The sequence below is a fragment of the Bufo gargarizans genome, chromosome 2 (genome assembly GCF_014858855.1).
Source record: "Bufo gargarizans isolate SCDJY-AF-19 chromosome 2, ASM1485885v1, whole genome shotgun sequence".
NCBI lineage: Eukaryota > Metazoa > Chordata > Amphibia > Anura > Bufonidae > Bufo > Bufo gargarizans.
Window position 1 is genome coordinate 484,057,215 of NC_058081.1, and position 13,458 is coordinate 484,070,672.

Genomic DNA, 13,458 nt, shown 5'->3' on the forward strand with positions numbered 1-13,458 from the left:
CAGCCATCTTAGATTCTGCAGTTTACCAGTGCACTTAGTGCAGGGAGAGACGTCTGTAGGCGCTAGGGACATCGATAGAAAAAAACTTCATTGTGCAAAAAAAAACTATTTACAAGTGCAGGGAAAGATTATTCAAGGTGTAGGGAAAGTATAGGGAGGAATCAATTCACAGCATTTATGTTGAGGGTTCAGTCGAGAAGGTGACAGCCTGGGTAATAGGAACAATCCTATTACATCTTGCTGTACTGACTGGGGATCAAAATTGCCATCATACAGCTCTGTAATTCCAGCAAACCATTCTTATTCGGGTGCAAGTGCTGTTTGATACAGGCATTAACAGGGTTTATTACAAGGAAATATTTCTACATTTTATTTGCCCTTGTGTGATGCAGTTATATGTTCTAAAGCATTTTTGGCTTGTATTAGTGGGAAAAAAGTGGCATAAATTACAGCCCTTTTTTGCGTGTATTAGTGGAAAAAGAAAAAATATATTTTCCGCTCAGCGGTGCAGTGATACATTCTAAAGCCCAGTTTGCCGTGTATTAGTGGCAAAATAAAAATACAGTACAGACCAAAAGTTTGGACACACCTTCTCATTCAAAGAGTTTTCTTTATTTTCATGACTATGAAAATTGTAGATTCACACTGAAGGCATCAAAACTATGAATTAACACATGTTGAATTATATACATAACAAAAAAGTGTGAAACAACTGAAAATATGTCATATTCTAGGTTCTTCAAAGTAGCCACCTTTTGCTTTGATTACTGCTTTGCACACTCTTGGCATTCTCTTGATGAGCTTCAAGAGGTAGTTACCTGAAATCGTCTTCCAACAGTCTTGAAGGAGTTCCCAGAGATGCTTAGCACTTGTTGGCCCTTTTGCCTTCACTCTGCGGTCCAGCTCACCCCAAACCATCTCGATTGGGTTCAGGTTTGGTGACTGTGGAGGCCAGGTCATCTGGCGCAGCACCCATCACTCTCCTTCATGGTCAAATAGCCCTTACACAGCCTGGAGGTGTGTTTGGGGTCATTGTCCTGTTGATAAATAAATGATGGTCCAACTAAACGCAAACCGGATGGAATAGCATGCCGCTGCAAGATGCTGTGGTAGCCATGCTGGTTCAGTATGCCTTCAATTTTGAATAAATCCCCAACAGTGTCACCAGCAAAGCACCTGCACACCATCACACCTCCTCCTCCATGCTTCACGGTGGGAACCAGGCATGTAGAGTCCATCAGTTCACATTTTCTGCGTCGCACAAAGACATGGTGGTTGGAACCAAATATCTCAAATTTGGACTCATCAGACCAAAGCACAGATTTCCACTGGTCTAATGTCCATTCCTTGTGTTCTTTAGCCCAAACAAGTCTCTTCTGCTTGTTGCCTATCCTTAGCAGTGGTTTCCTAGCAGATATTCTACCATGAAGGCCTGATTCACACAGTCTCCTCTTAACAGTTGTTCTAGAGATGTGTCTGCTGCTAGAACTCTGTATGGCATTGACCTGGTCTCTAATCTGAGCTGCTGTTAACCTGTGATTTCTGAGGCTGGTGACTTGGATGAACTTATCCTCCGCAGCAGAGGTGACTCTTGGTCTTCCTTTCCTGGGGCGGTCCACATGTGAGCCAGTTTCTTTGTAATGCTTGATGGTTTTTGTGACTGCACTTGGGGACACTTTCAAAGTTTTCCCAATTTTTCGGACTGACTGACCTTAATTTCTTAAAGTAATGATGGCCACTCGTTTTTCTTTACTTAGCTACTTTTTTCTTGCCATAATACAAATTCTAACAGTCTATTCAGTAGGACTATCAGCTGTGTATCCACCTGCCTTCTCCACAACGCAACTGATGGTCCCCATTTATAATGGACCCCATTTATAAGGCAAGAAATCACACTTATTAAACCTGACAGGGCACACCTGTGAAGTGAAAACCATTTCAGGTGACTACCTCTTGAAGCTCATCAAGAGAATGCCAAGAGTGTGCAAAGCAGTAATCAAAGCAAAAGGTGGCTACTTTGAAGAACCTGGAATATGACATATTTTCAGTTGTTTCACAATTTTTTGTTATGTATATAATTCCACATGTGTTAATTCATAGTTTTGATGCCTTCAGTACGAATCTACAATTTTCATAGTCATGAAAATAAAGAAAACTCTTTGAATGAGAAGGTGTGTCAAAACTTTTGGTCTGTACTGTATATTCGCCGTTCATCGTCGCACTCGTGTTGAAAAGCCTTTTGTGTAAAAACAGAAAAAAAACATGGCCTAATTGCCGTTCTGCAGTGCAGTGAGATATTTTACTGCCCCGTTTGGCGTGTATTACTGGCAAAATAAAAATATATTCGCCATCCAGGGTTGCACTTTTCAGTTGAAAAGCCTGTTGTGTTCTGTAAAAGTGTAAAAGAACTAGGACCTAATTGCACTTGTGTGGTGCAGTGCTATACTCTAAAGCCCAGTTTGCCGTGTATTACTGGCGAAATAAAAATATATTTGCCATCCAGCGCTGCACTTATTTGTTGGAAAGCCTGTTATGTTATGTAAAAGTAGAAAACAATTAAGGCCTAATTGCCCTTCAGCAGTGCAGTTATATGTGGTGAAGCACTTTTCGCGGGATGGACCGAATTACGCAGTTCTGCAGTGCAGTCAGATATTTTACTGCCCCGTTTGGCGTGTGATACTGGCAAAATAAAAATATATTCGCTATCCAGGGTTGCACTTTTCAGTTGAAAAGCCTGTTGTGTTCTGTAAAAGTGTAAAAGAACTAGGACCTAATTGCACTTGTGTGGTGCAGTGCTATACTCTAAAGCCCAGTTTGCCGTGTATAACTGGCGAAATAAAAATATATTTGCCATCCAGCGCTGCACTTATCTGTTGAAAAGCCTTTTATGTTGTGTAAAAGTAGAAAACAATTAGGGCCTAATTGCCATTCAGCAGTGCAGTTATATGTGGTGAAGCACTTTTCGCGGGATGGACCGAATTACGCAGTGGTGACATTTTTTATGGGAAACAGGCTTTTTTGGGGAAAATTGATGGGTGATAGTAGACTTTCTTCTGTATGAACCGAATTCCATTATCCTTTCATTGGTGACATTTTTTATTTCAACCATGTTTTCTTTGGGAAAATTGATGGGGGATTGTACACCTCATTTTACGGTATGGAACGAATTACGTAGTGGTGAAATTTTTTATGGGAAACAGGCTTTTTCTTTGGGGGAGGGGGGGGGGGGGGAATTGATGGGTGATTGTAGACTTCTGTATGAACCGGATTCCATTATCCTTTCATTGGTGAAATTTTTTATTTCAACCATGTTTTCTTCTGGAAAATTGATGAGTGATTGTAGACCTCCTTTTGCTGTATGGACCGAATTGCGTAGTCGTAGGTTTTGCAGTAAACATCATGAAGACGCTGATGACAACACACCAGCAGACTTTGCCTTTACCATCTATTCACAATTAAATCAAGCAGCTTCACTAAGTTAAAAACATTCATGTGTTTTTATCTGCTCCGTCTGCATTAGATCTCCACTGCACACAAGACATGACAGGAGAGCTTCTGCTTTGGAGTCCAAGTCCAGTTTCTTAAGATCAGGAGTTCTATCAGAATTGTGTGTAACAATCTTGCTCCCTATGCAAAGCCATAACAAAAGTACTCCGTAGGCATACACATCAGAGGAAGCTGAAGCTGGTTGCCTGCCCCAATTTTAATTCAGGAGCAGTAAACGGCGGGAAGCAAATAGAGATGGCAGAATTCCGCTGCTCTGTCTCTTTTGTGAAGTCAATGTCTCCAGCAATGCCCCTCTCGCGAATTACAGCAAATACATAATTTTCTTGTAAAGACCCAAGAATTATGTTGGAGGCATGTAGTGTATGCAAGCCATGTGTGACCCCTCTCAATTAAGGGCCTACTTGCCGTTTAGCGGTTCAGTTATATGTGGTAAAGCCCTTTTTGCAGTGAATTTTTTTTTGTGACACTGCCTTTTTTCGGAAAATGAGTGAATGTACACCTCCTTTTTCAGTATGAGCCGACGTACTTAGTGGGGAAATTCTTTATGTGACACAAACCTTTTTTTTCGGAAAATGTATGGGTGAGTGTACACCTTCTTTTGCGGTATGGACCGACGTACTTAGTGGTGAAATTATTTAAGTGAAACTGGCTTTTTTCGGAAAAATGTATGGGTGAATGTACACCTCCTTTTGCGGTATGGAACGACTTACTTAGTGGTGAAATTCTTTATGTGACACTGACTTTTTTTCACAAAATGTATGGGTGAATGTACACCTCCCTTTGCGGTTTGGAACGACTTAGTGGTGAAATGTGTTATGTGAAACTGGCTTCTTTTGGGAAAATTGATGGGTGACTGTACACCTTTTCTCTGTGCCCGTCGAACCTCGCATAGACATTTCTTATGCCATCCACGCAGAGGACTTCAAGACTTTATGGAATGATATTCATAAATCAAAGGACGAGGTCACGTTGGAGGAAGTGGACAATTTATTCCAGTGTCTTTACTCACATTTCTTCAGACCCTTTAGAATCCACTTAGCAGCAACCCAGCTTATCACAGAATGATCTGGAGTCAGCTTGTTTGCTGGACTGTCCTCCAGTTATCAGCCATAACCCCATACATTTCTTAATCCGTATGCATTACCATCCGGGTCACTCCGACACTGGTCGTCAATCCATTCTGGTTGATGAAGCACTTTGTTTTTCCAGTTTGTCTTTTAAATCTTGTGGTTTTGCCCCTTCTGTGTTCTATTTTCTGTATGTTAATATCCTGTTTGTTAAATAAGCATTGTTTTTTCTCCCCGTTCAAAAAAATAAAAAAGAATTGGCTTGTGATTTGGTAGCCAAAAGCAGGAGTGGGTACAAAACACAGAAGACATGCAACTATTCAGTTCACGTGTCATCTCTGTTTTGGATCCACTCCAGTTTTTTTTTGGGCTTTAGCAATACTGATGGATTACTGACCAAATGCTGACCGAGTGAACGGCGGATGCTCCACAGACAGGATCTGTTTTTTGGGGGTTATTGTTCTGATGGATCAGAGGAAGGGCAAAATAATCAGTGACGTCAACACAAACTTACTGCTGACACCCTCTCCACTCTGTCAGGGGGGCTATACTTGTATAAACGTTTAATAGAACAGGGTCTGTAGACATCTATGTGGAATCAGCTGATGACGGTGTATAAGGAATGCGCTTCTTCCTGGCGCTAACATTGACCTGTAAGGCTGAGTTCATACGTGACTCATTTGGTCCATTTTGGCCCCGTGACTGCCCTAATAAGTGAAGTGTGCAATTATTCTGCATGTCATACGGACTCACAGTATTATTTCACTACCAAAGCAGACTTCATATTCGAGTTACTACAAGGTACAGTGTTCTACACCACTATAAAGGCTCTCTGCAGCCAGGAAATAGCCATTTTTTTACGAAATTCGCCGCATATTTATTCGCATCAAACCAAATTTTTCCCAAACAATTTGGCAAACCGGTGAATCGAATTTTAGAAAAATTCGCTCATCTCTAGTGGCACACTATAGGAAAAGGAACCGGCCTCTCTGGCGGCTGGGACCGTGGGAGTGCACATAGGCTAGTGATTTTTCATATAGTGTGCAAGCACGACCGCTGCTGCTGGATTGCAGGGTATTCGTAACCATGGAAATGATCATGATGGAAAAATGAATCCAGTCTACAAAGGAGGCAATATGGACAATCACAATACATTAGTTAAGTGCCTTGTATTAATTTTCTCTACATGATAAATTCTATTTGCTAAAGTAATATGTATTGGGTTATCCTAATGTACAGTCATGTGAAAAAATTAGGACACCCTTTGAAAGCATGTGGTTTTTTGTAACATTTTTAATAAAAGGTTATTTCATCTCCGTTTCAACAATACAGAGAGATTAAAGTAATCCAACTAAACAAAGAAAACTGAAGAAAAGTCTTTTCAAGATCTTCTGTAAATGTCATTCTACAAAAATGCCTATTCTAACTGAGGAAAAAGATAGGACACCCTTGCCCCTAATAGCGAGTGTTACCTCCTTTGGCTGAAATAACTGCAGTGAGACGGTTCTTGTAGCCATCTACCAGTCTTCGACATCGGTCTGAGGAAATTTTACCCCACTCCTCAATGCAGAACTTTTTCAGCTGTGAGATGTTTGAGGGGTTTCTTGCACGTACAGCCCTTTTCAAGTCACCCCACAGCATCTCAATGGGATTCAAATCTGGACTTTGACTTGGCCATTCCAGGACTCTCCATTTCTTCTTTTTTAGCCAATCTTTGGTTGATTTACTAGTATGTTTTGGGTCATTGTCATGTTGCATGGTCCAGTTCCGCTTCAGCTTTAATTTTCTAACTGATGGTCTCACATGTTCTTCAAGCACCTTCTGATACACAGTAGAATTAATCGTGGATTCTATGATGGTGAGCTGACCAGGTCCTGCTGCAGCAAAGCAGCCCCAAACCATAACACTTCCACCTCCATGCTTCACAGTTGGTATGAGGTTCTTTTCTTGGAATGCTGTGTTTGGTTTACGCCAAACATGTCCTCTGCTGTTGTGTCCAAATAATTCAATTTTGGACTCATCTGTCCAAAGAACATTATTCCAGAAGTCCTGGTCTTTGTCAACTTTATCTCTGGCAAATGTCAGTCTGGCCTCGATGTTTCTCTTGGAAAGCAAAGGTTTCCTCCTTGCACACCTCCCATGCAAGTTAAACTTGTACAGTCTCTTTCTGATTGTAGAGGCATGTACTTCTACATCAACAGTAGCCAGAGCCTGCTGTAGTTCTCGAGATGACACTTTAGGGTTTTTGGAGACCTCTTTTAGCATCTTGCGGTCTGCTCTTGGGGTGAACTTGCTGGGGCGACCAGTCCTGGGCATGTTGGCAGTTGTTTTGAAAGCCCTCCACTTGTAGACTATCTTCCGGACAGTGGAATGGCTGATTTCAAAATCTTTTGAGATCTTTTTAAATCCCTTCCCAGACTCATAGGCTGCTACAATCTTTTTTCTGAAGTCCTCTGACAGCTCTTTTGCTCTCACCATGGTGCTCACTCTCACTTCAACAGTCAGGAGCACACCAAACTAAATGTCTGAGGTTTAAATAGGGCAAGCCTCATTCAACATGCAGAGTAACGATCTACTAATTATGTGCACCTGGTGTGATATACCTGTGTGAGATCTGAGCCAATTTAAGAGGGAATACATGTGAGGGTGTCCTATCTTTTTCCTCAGTTAGAATAGGCATTTTTGTAGAATGACATTTACAGAAGATCTTGAAAAGACTTTTCTTCAGTTTTCTTTGTTTAGTTGGATTACTTTAATCTCTCTGTATTGTTGAAACGGAGATGAAATAACATTTTATTAAAAATGTTACAAAAAACCACATGCTTTCAAAGGGTGTCCTAATTTTTTCACATGACTGTATATAGATGAGGGATGTTAGGGATATGTCATCAGAAAATTAACTATTGGTTAAATTAGGTTTTGTTTTTGTTTTTTGATTTTGTTTTTAAATTTACCATGTCTCTATATTAAAAATTTTTATATAATCATGATTTTTTACACTGGCCACTAGGTCTAAAAATAGGTCCTTAATTCTCTTTTTTGTACAGGTAACTTTTCAGTAGCTATTATTCTTATCATCACAGACAGAATTACAATGACAAGTAACACCACTATATATATATATATATATATATATATATAAAACATAGGATCTACTATTCACTATAGATGATATCACATCTTATCAGCTCAATCCCGACCTTTATTATAGTTACCCCTACAGCATTTTTTATTTGCCTGTATATTTCAACATAGGCTATTTTAAGAATAATGTAAAGGCTTTTGTATATGCCTGTTTTAGTTGATGCAGCATATTTTGGCTGCCAGCAATTTGGGCTCCTTCTTCCCTCTGTTATGTTTCTCATAATGCAGTCTCCTGTTCAGCCCACATGTAAACTTAGGATTATATAACTCCCTTAATTCTCACTCACTTACTGTATGTGTGAGTGCAGTGGCAAAATCCCCTGTCTAGCCTATGAGCTTCAGCCTGTCTCTCTTGCTCTATGCTTGGGATAGGTCAGCAGGAGGCAAGGAAAGCAGTGTGAAGCATCTCATAGAAATACACTTCAGATTCTGCACACATTACGCATAGAGAGTTAGTGCAATTCTGCGGAGTTTTATAACCCACTCCTCTCCTGGTCTTTTAAAGAGAACAAAAAAGATATCTTCAGCAACATTTTATGCATGTGAAGAAATCAGGGGTGGATTGGCCAAGTTCCCAGTGGACCGATGCCCAGGGGGCCGTCTGAGCCCTGTTTACAGCCTACCAGTGGAAGTTTTTGCGGATGTATTTTGTGCTGCTGGCAGTATTTTGTGATGGACTGAGGTATTTGTCTCTGTTGGGGTGGTATAATGTGCTACAATATGGTATTGTTGGCCCTGCCTTCAATCAGTTAGGACCTGACTACAAAATGGGGCCACTTTTAGTATTTTTCCCAGGGCCACTTTAAGTTCCCAGTCTGCCCCTGGAAGAAATATACAGGAATAAGGAAGATCTTGCGGGTGAAGGGGTTGTGTCTGAGAGCTGGCAGGCTGGATTTGTTAGATGCTGATGTAATTGTGTAGTTTGCAGTCAGCCACGCAGAGGAGACTTCAAGATTACACAGCAAAGCAAGCTTACAACAAGTGGACAGACTAGTGATCGCCTGACATAGCTGCTCATAATGTGAAAGGGTTCAAAATGTATGGATGCAACTGAGCTGTGTTAGAAACACTAGTAGAATATTATTATTATAAGGTTAGCATTATAGGTGCACAAACATTGCTGGAGTGCTTCTTTAATATTATTAATTATTTAAAATAATAAAAAACATAAATACTCCCTCCTTTTGGTTATTAACACCTTACCTATTCTGCATGGTCTGTGTTAATAAATTTGTGTCCTTGCTTCATGTTTTGTCATCTCCGCTTTTACAAAAAAAAAATTGTCGTTAGGGAAAAACATGGAGCAGGGTTTGGATGAATGGAGGTTAAATGACAAAGACTATTTTACTGGAATAAAAGAAAATTGAAATTGTAGCCTTGGTCAGTTGTATATCAAGATGAGAAAAAGCAGAGGCATCTGACAATTATGCGTGATTTATTATTGTATGAAATGAGTAAGTAGCTTGACACGTATGTTTGCTCACACAATACAATACTATTAAAATATTTTATTGGGGGGGGAATGTCCTGACTATGGCAGAGTGAACACGCACCTGCTGTAAGCTCTCGCCATGAGACCAAAAGCAAGTGGTTCCTCACCCACCAGACGGACCTACCAGAGCTTCGATGGTTCGGAAAAGAAAGGGCTCGATGGCCGGCCTATCAACACCAGCATTGGACATAGGATGCGGCGGCATTCAACACTTCTTCGCCCCATACGGTAACAGGCCGCAACCCTCACACGGCAGCCTTCCTCCCCATGGTGCATAAAATAAGCGCTGCAGCGCAGCCACAGTCTCACCGGCCATACTCGCTGCCTGCGATACCATACTGCTGGCTCGAGATCAGCGGAGTAGGAACAGAGGGGACCATCGCTGGCCTCAGAGGTCCTTCCCTCCACTCAGTGGCCGCCATCTTGTACACCAGTCACAGAGCCCCAGGCCTCTAGACAGCAGGGCATAGAGCAGTTTCCCCCAGCCCCAGAGATGACGTGGGACTGGAGAGAACATGTAAAACAACTACCGACCAGGCAAGACATGGAGCAATTTATAGTGCGCCTGGAGACATCCTATAAGCACGAGTCACACAATGTCTAGCAATTTACAAATCATTGAAGAAAGAGTAGAAGCAATGGCATCTCACCAGGATGAATTAACATCCAGAAAAGTAGATCTAGAGAATAAAGGAGACACCAGAGATCAACATATCAGTTCAACTCTATCGTCTTCATGAAGACACTGAAAAGTGGAAGAAACAACATCAGGATCAGAGGTCTCCCAGAGTCTATATCCATGGCAAAATTAGTGCCCACTAGTATTGGGCGAGCATGCTCTGCCGAACACTAATTTTACTCGAGCATCGCGATGCTCGGCACATCGTGGTGTTCAGCCAAGCATCGCGATGTTCAGCCGAACGCTGTGTGTGCTCAAGCGCAATGCTCCTCCCTGCTACGCAGCTAATAAAAGTGCCCGGAGGTACTGGCACTTACTGTAATGCCATAGCCATGTTGGCTACTGTCATTACAGTAATTGGCTGTCCGGAACACGTCATCAGGTGCATATATAGCACCCGATGACACGTGTTCGGCTCAGTCAGTCAGGTAGAGCTGTGCTGAAGAAGGGACAGATAGTGTAGGGAGTGAAATAGCAATATTTTAGAGAAAAAACTTGTTAGAGACCCAAAAGTCCTTTTGAAATAACATTTTATTAGTGTTTTTTCAAAGCATGTCATTCCAATAAATTCTTTTACACCATTTTAGTTTAAATGCTCTTATAAATGTACAAAATCCACTCCCGATGATATACTTGTATAGCCCATATCTCGAGACAAGTATACATTTGTATGAATACAATGCATGCTTCCAACAATTTATGTCCCCAACCACCCCCCACCCCCAACTTTTCTCTGGTTGTGTCTCTTTATACCTTCCCTCCTACTTATCTTAACTTCACTCATTCACTTTCAAATTCCATAAAGTCCCTCTTAGATCTTTCATTAGATACCATTCTGTATGCCTAAAGTTCTGCATGATCTTCTGGATGTCACTCTCTGACAGGTTTTTACTAATCAATGTTTTCCACTTGTTTAAAAAGTGTGACGACGTGCTATTCTTGTGCGATTCTGCCTCTAGTTGATCCATCAACAAGAAATGTTTCATCTGACCTACAAATTCAGCCATAGACGGAATTTCCTGTTCCAGCCACTTATTGAGTAAGCACCTCAACGCTACTAATAGTGACCCGTCCACCAATCTTGGAACCCTTAAATGATCCTCATACACATGAAAGAGCACAGCTTGTGGTTCACAAACCAAATCTACATTCTATGTTTGTTTAATCCATGTGAGCACCTCCTTCCAATACGTTTGTGTCTTTTGACACTTCCACACACAGTGGTCTAGATTTGCTTTTGGCTCTTTACACTTCGGGCACATCACCAATCTATTAGGATAGGCACCGCTTTGAGGTATATTGAAGGCATATATGGCCCTGTGGAGTAACTTGAACTGGCTTTCCCTCCATCTTTCACACGTCACTGCTTTTCTCACTCTCATCCAACCATCCACCATCTTATCTTTCCATTCTGATGTTCCTAGGAGCGGCTCCCAATGCTGAAACAACTTGGCCTCCGTTCTCTTGTCCTCCCTTTCTCTAATCTCCCTATACACCTCAGATAGGGATATTTTGCGTTCCCTATTTTTTAATAAGTTATCAAACTGATTCACAGCATATTCATTTTTTAAGTCCTTCAGTCTATTTTTGCAAAAGTGCATTACCTGCAGATAAGGAAGAACCTGACCTCCAGGGAGAGCATATTTGTCTTGCATCTCGCCGAATGTCAAGTATCTAGACTCTTTGTCATGTATTACCTGTCGCATAGTATTTATTCCCTTTTGCCTCCAGTTTTTGAACATTTTATTAGACCTTACTGGTTCAAACTCTGGATGCCCAAATAACATCATATGCTTAGATGCTAAGAAGGATAAGCCATATATTTTTCTCATTTCTTTCCATGTTACTACTGTGTCCCTGATCACCACCGAGTTCTTCAAATCTGGATGTAATAATGCCAATCTGGAGTGTAAGATTCCCCCTAAGTTATGGCCTTTTGCTAACTCCCTTTCTAAAGCCACATTCGAGTAGTGTGCCGTTTGGGTAATCCAATCTCTATAATGTCAAAATATCCCTGCATTGTTATACCTCCTTATGTTTGGAAATTGTACTCCTCCCGCCTTCTGTGCCCGCCATAAAGTTTTCATACCAATACGTGCCCTTTTCCCTGACCATATAAAATCTGTGAAGGCTTTGTTGAGTGCCATTATATCCTTGTGGCGCAAAAGAATCGGTATTGTTTGCATCAGATACAGCAATTTTGGAAAGCCTATCATCTTTATTAAGTGGCATTTCCCTAGTAATGATAGGGGTAAATTTCTCCATCTACCTAACTCCTGCTGGATTTTACAGAATAATGGTGTGTAATTTAGAGTGTACAGGGAGTGAGGGGATTTGCCTATTTTTATTCCAAGGTATGTAATATATTCCTTTGCTACTTTGACTGGGACCTGGTGTAATTTAACTGACCCTCCCTGATTGTCCCCTTAGGAATAATAATTCACATTTGGCAATATTCACTTTAAAACCCGAATACTCCCCAAATTCATTTAGTGCCCCAAATATTTTAGCTAAATCTCTTTTAGGATTAGCTAAGAACATTATAATATCATCTGCGAACAAGGACGTATAAACCTTTTTTGTTCCTATTGTGATTCCTTCAAATACCTCTTTTGATTCCAAATATCTTGCTAATGGCTCCAATGCGATGTTGAACAGTAACGGCGATAGGGGGCAACCCTGCCTCGTACATTTTAATAACAGAAAGGGACTAGACAAAAATCCTGGCAAAGCTATCCGTGCCTTTGGGTCAGTATACAACGCCCTCAAGAAAAATTCTAAATACTCCCGTGATCCCCATTTTTTCCAGCACTGCCGTCAGCCATTCCCACCTAACGTTGTCGAAAGCCTTTTCGGCATCGATGGTCAGCAAAGCTGGATCTGCCAAGTCAGGCGTCTTGCGATAAGAGTGATCCAGTATCGTCAGTACCTTTCGTATATTAAATACGGCCGACCTACCCTTGACAAATCCAACCTGTGAAAAACCAATCAAATTTGGTAAAATATTGGCTAGTCTGTCTGCCATGATTTTTGATAGGATTTTTTGATCCACGTTTATGAGAGAAATAGGTTGATAGGATGCCGGCAGTGCTGGATCTTTCCCTGGCTTCGGTAACAGCCGAATATACGCCGTGTTATCCGTCAATATCGCTTGTTCCCCCTTAGTATACCATTATATTGTTTCATCAATAATTGAGCAATGTCTTTCCCTAACATCTTGTAAAATTCGCCCGTGTAGCCTTCAGGCCCAGGGGCCTTCCCCGATTTTAAAGACTGTATTGTCTGTAATACCTCCTTCTGTGAGATTACCCTATTTAAGTCCTCTAGTTGTTCTACCGTTACTTGTGGGAGGGAAATTCTATCTAATAGGGTTTTTGTTAGTGGTCGTGTTATATCCTCTCTGGAATACAAGTTTTGGTAATACATTCTAAAAATTTCTAGGACTGAGTCCAGAGACGACTGTAGCTGGCCTAACCTGTCTTTCAAAGAGGGTATGCACATCTGTTCCCTGGGACCTCTTGATAGCCTTGCCAAGATTCTACCAGCTTTGTTACTGTATTTAAAATACA